This window comes from Cetorhinus maximus, unplaced genomic scaffold, assembly GCF_964194155.1.
Source record: "Cetorhinus maximus unplaced genomic scaffold, sCetMax3.hap1.1 HAP1_SCAFFOLD_2996, whole genome shotgun sequence".
Classification (NCBI taxonomy): Eukaryota; Metazoa; Chordata; class Chondrichthyes; order Lamniformes; family Cetorhinidae; genus Cetorhinus; species Cetorhinus maximus.
The window spans coordinates 18,046-24,060 of NW_027598924.1; positions in this window are offsets into that span (position 1 = coordinate 18,046).

The window sequence follows — 6,015 nt, forward strand, 5'->3', positions numbered from 1 at the left end:
CACTGAATCCCACACTATCATCATTCTGGGCGTTACCATTGACAGTAACTGAACTGGACGAGCCATATAAATACTGTTGCTACAAACCCAAAACCTGTCCACCACCTAGAGGGCACAGGTCAGGAAATGGATGGAATAACCTCCACTTGCCTGGATGAGTGCAGTTCCAACACTCAAGAAGCTTGACACCTTCCTGGACAAAGCGGCCCCGCTTGATTGGCACCCCATCCACCAAAAAAATCACTCCCTCTACCACCGAAGCACAGTGTCAGCAGTGTGTGTACCATCTACAAGATGCACTGCAGGAACTCACCAAGGCTCCTTAGGCAGCACCTTCCAAACCCACGACTGCTACCATCGAGATGGACAAGGGCAGCAGACACAGGGGAACACCAGCTGTGGAAGAATAAAATACATCTACAGGACAACTAAGGGTTAAACAGTTAAAACCATAGTGGAATACTACAGCACAGTTCCCTCTCTTGTTCTAGCAGGTACACCTGCAGCTGCCAGCTAACTGAGCAGGAAAGGAGAAAAGGAGTATCATAAACAAGCTTCCTAGAATCCTCGAGACAAGGCGAGGATGTCTGCCCCCAACACAAAGAGACAGGATCAAGCAATGGTCATCTGTTCTCTAGAGTGTACACCCCCTAGCACTAAAGATAAGGTCAAGCATGGTTATCTATTCTCTGTCTCACTTTTTTATTACCAGATGGGCTTCCCCCAATATCCTGTATAGTCATAAATTAGAATAGACTAATTGTGTGACAATGATTCTCAATGTAATTGATCATTGAAAGTTAGACAGTCTTATCACCTTCAAGCTCTTTGATATGTACAACTTTTACTATAAATATGTGTGTACTGTGATGCTTCCTCAGAGTGCCGGCTAGCTCCATTGTAAGCTGCTGGGCTCTCCATGATATCACGATTTAATAAAGACTTCCGAGACAAACCTCCTGGGTCTGAGTGTCCGATTTCCGCGACAAATTGGCGACGAGGATGGGATCCGACTGAAGTCCAGTAACCTCTTAAGTTGGAGAGGTGATTGAAATCCTGGGCCGTCGGATCTCTAAAAAAGAACCCTCGCGGAAAAAGGGGAGGAATACCTCTCCCAAGTTAGGGAGAGTGTGAACTGCATCCTAGCTGAGAGGGGGATTGCAGTGAAAGCATCCTAGCTGAAAGGGGGAGTGCTTGAAAAAGGGTAGCTACCGACCAGACTCAAAAGACCCAAGGAACTGGAGGACTTGTTCAGGAACTCTTAAACACCGGTGAGCACCTCGGGTAGGAAACGTGCGCTGCGCTGTTAATTGTGTTTTCTTTTCAGAAAAATGGGAGATCGCAACAGCAGAGCGGGCTCTGCCACTCACCCCGCTTCGCAAAGTACTAAGAACAAACCGAAGCCGGCGAAACCGGAGCTTAAATCAGGAACTTTGAAGATGGGTAAGAAAACGGGAAAAAAAAGTAGTAGTAGTATACCCAGGGGTTCGAGTCCCCTGGAGGTGAAAAGTAAGTAATTTCTGTGTTTTTCTGTTGTGTCCATTACGGTCCTGAAATTGTCCAATATGTTTCTGATTGGGTTAAATGGACTCAAAGTAAAGGAGAAAGCTTCCCACCAGCTGGAACTTTTAATCGGGACAGATTTGAGCGCTTATAATATGTTTTAAGGGAGGTAGATCGTCCGCGACTGAATTTTCTGTAACTTAAAAAAAAAGAATGAATTGATCTAAGTTATAAGAGCTGTTTGTGCAGAAGAGAGAGAGAGAGGGAGAGAGAGGGTACCCTTAGGGGGTTAATGAGCAATTTGCAAGCAGCAGCAGAGAAAATGTGAGCTTTCATCAGTTTGAAGGTCCCTATAGGTGGAGCCTTCAAGATCCCTTTATTCCCCCCACTGCTACTCGAAGCTTCGTTTAGAGTTAAGTTCAATATTATAGGAGTATCGATACATACCTTTATCTATGTGTTTGTTCGTGTGCAATGAAGTATTTGTATGTGAGCTTTCATGTGTTTTCTTCCCTGGATTGTTTTTTGTGTGTGTAGTTGAGCACGTTAGAGTCGAAAGCCCCATATTAGATTAAAGGAAAAGTTTATTCAAATACTCCAAAGTTTTGAGTATAAGGTTTGAGTTGAGATTTCTGGCAAAAATCGTAATTTGAAGGGAGTGTAAAGATAAGACAGGGCTTGCCTTTATCTCATCCTTGAGATGAACCAACCCTTGTACCAGCCCCTCGCAGACTAGTAGGGAATAACCCTCATCATCAGCTTCCAAGCTGATTGGGATTAATACATACGAGTTCGTATTCTAAAATCCTGAGAAAAAGAAATTACTTGAAATTCGGAAAGATTCTAGGAAAACGAAAAGACATAAACACAAGGTCTAGGTGGTTCCAATGGATAAAAAGGGGTTTCTTATGAAGAGATGAATTAAATATTTAAGGAAATCTGCTTCCCAAAAGCACTGAAATTTGAATTGGGGACAATCTTGAGATGTAAAATGCAGTGTAATTTAACAGGTTACTTTTGAATCACTAGGATGCTATTTAAGATAAATAATGTGTCGATAAACATACGGAAATTATAACTTGGATACAAATCATTACACATGAACAAAAGGTTGTTTTAATTTTGATAGTGTAAATTACAGTTAAAAATTCGAGGTTTGGTTCTTGATAAAGTTCTCAAAAGGGAATTTTCATTTTAAAAGGCCTGACAACAATTGGCACTAATTCAAATGCTGCAAGCTTTTGTGTTTGTAAAGTCTGTTCCCAAAATATGAAGCTAAGCTCAAGACCTTGGCAAAGTTTGGCAGAAATCCAATTTTTGGCCGAGTTAATGAATCTGGGATAATACTAAAAGAAAAGGGTCAGGCACAGTTTAGTGGGTTACTTTTAAGACAATAAAATCTTTTGAGGAGAAGAGAAGGAAGCAAAACATGTCAATACCTGATTTCTGTTTTAAAACTGTTATGAGAATACTTGATTGGATTGTAAAGTCTCTCCAGACAACCTGAACAAGATAAGATGGGAGCTGTTGCAAGTGTAAACTGGTATGAGGAAAGTGGGAGAATGAGTCAGGGAAAGAGGACATAATGTACAAACTGTTTTAAGGGAAATGAATTTGATAATCTGGCCATCAACTGAGGCATTGGAACTGCACAGGGGGAGATAAGCAAAGATCTAGAGACAGAGATCCCCGTTGAAATGGAATAGTTAATATGGCCTAAAGAGTAAGGAAACATCTTAAACAATCCAAGACAATAGAGAAACTGAACTCAAGAGAACTTTGGGATGATCATGGTCAGGAACGAAAACTTAGAGGTAAAACTACGAGGAATCTGTAGTTCAGGAATTGAAATGTAAGGAGAAATAATACTTAACAACAATTTACCACAAGATGGATACAGGTAAAGGGAAAGCTGGAAAAAGGCTAAATAGATGTATTACTGACTATATTAATGTTCCTGTGAGCTACACAAAGTAAAACCACAGGATTAACACCTTGAGGACAGACAGAGTTAAGCGGTTCCCAGAGAGAACCATCACTGGAAGTGAAAATACTGAGCCATTGAAAGATAGGATAAGAAGGTGCATTGTAGAGTTGTTTAAGGAATTGAGGCCTGACATGAGACAGCAGCAGGAGAGAGTAAACTGGAAGGAGTTTACCCACATGGATTCAGATCAGGGAACTCATTTCACAGGGAGAGACATTAAAGAAGTGTGTAATCTTATGGAGATTAAACAGAAATTCCATATTCCTTACCACCCCCAGGAGTCCAGGGATAGTGGAAAGGATGAACTGAACTTTAAAAAACAAATCAATCAAGAGACAGGGAACAGCCCAATATTCTAATGCGCCGTGGGCTACCCCAAGCAGGACCGCCAGGTTCACCCCATTTGAAATGATAACAGGTAAGGGCCATGCAATTACCTGAAGGTATCATAGTAGGAGGTGTAGGGCCACAGAAAGGAAAAATACAGGACAATGTAAGGGAATTAAGTAGGTGATTACATGAGTGGAGAGAGGAAGTTAGAGACTGACAGATGATTAAGGATATGGAAACAGGCAAATCCAAAGAGCAACAATGGACCATACCAGGTAATTATGACAGGTGATACATACGCACTTGTAGATATGGGAACGGGAAGTAAATGGAGGCATTACACACAGTTAAAGATACATGACAATTGACCAAGCGGTAACCCAGAGAACGGGAGCCGATGTTAATGTCTCCACAGATCTACGATCCTGGTCGTGGGCCTATCAGTATTGGCAACAAGGTCGGGGATCATCACTGCTCATCCTGCACCGCAGGAGGAACTTTGGTACAGCACGGACAGTGCCGAATGTGACACGCAACGGGGAATGATAAATGTAACAGTAGGAGAAGAAGTGCTTTCAAATTGTAGTAAGGGTTTGCTTCAGATCGAGCGCGGGACGTCCGCCACTACCCAGCCACCTCCCACCTCTACTTTCACAGTCTGAGTAGAGATAATTGAAGCCCCTCAAACCACAGCGACTGATCCATCTTGTCCGACTATGCATCCAGGACCGACGAATGGTTTGGTACTGGTTAATCAGAAGTTTTGTATGATAATGTACACCATGAGGTACCCGTAGTCTTGAATGTATCCGGTGTCGTCCTGCCCCAATGGTGCTCAACCCATACCCAAGCACTCTATACGGCTCTGAGGCGCCAGTTGATGACTGAAGCAGTTCAGTTCAGTGGCGAGGTGCGATCAGGCTTGGGAGGGAACCGCGTTAAGTGCAGCCTGAGAAATGATGCCACTATGATATTCAATATAGGGACATCATTGGTTAATCCAAAGTCTGGCTACCGTGCTCGAAAGTCATGCGGGGACTATCAATAAATTAACTGAAATAGGAAAAAATATTTCAGACAAAGCGAGCAGAAATGACGTTTGCAACACCTATGGATCTTGGGCACTGGAACAAGCCCGAGAAAATTTAAGACAGACTAAAAGAAGGGGTAGTCCCTTCATGGGTAACTAATGAGCATCTATTGAATCTCTCACGACACAAGAATCATGACTTGACCGGTTTCCAGCTCAGGGGTTTAACACCTGTATGTAGAATGAATGTTGAATGTATAGTGAATAGTAATACGCTAATAGGCATTGTATTAGTAATACCTGTCATACCGATGTCAATGACATAACCCAGGCAAGACGCCCACACTGACTGCCCAGCCATGGGGCCCATTTGTACACCTACAAATGGACTTTATACAAATGCCTAAATGTATGGAATATAATGATGTTTTAGTTCTAGTATGTTTGTTCTCGCGATGGGTTGAGGCGTATCCCACCCGAGGAAATGATGCTGTTGTTGTTGTAAAATTGTTGTTCATTTTATGGCTAAAGTGATAAAGGAACTGTCGAAGGCCTTAAAATGCAACCATCACCTTTCCTGCCCATACCACCCCCAGTCTACTGGAGCGGTGGAAAGACAAAATGGTATTCTGAAAAAAACAAACTAAATTATGTGAAGAAACCGGTTTGAAAGGGCCTGAAGCTCTACCCTTGGCGCTCATGACTATGCGCTCTCACCCTAACCATACCACCTCCCTCTCTCCTTATGAAATTGTAATGGGACGTCCTATGCGCCTCCCAGTGACCCCACCCTTGTCTGCTAGGGAAATGGACATCCACGCTATGGATGAGGGAATGATTACACACTGTATAGCGCTCACTAATTCTCTCGAGAGCTTGCGTATACAGGGAGTAGAAGCTCAGAAAAAGCCCACCATTGAAGACTGCCATCAATACCAGCCCGGGGACCTAGTCCTGGTAAAGACCTTCAGGAGAAAGAACTGTTTGGAACCTCGATGGGAAGGGCCTTTCCAAGTCCTGCTCACCACCCATACGGCCGTAAAGGTTGAAGGACGCCCTTGTGGATCCACGCCTCGCACGTCAAGCGGACGCTGACCTCGGACGAAAGTGCTTGTGCAAGAACTTTAACTGAGCCGTCGGAATGCTGACTCTGATTTGGATCCTG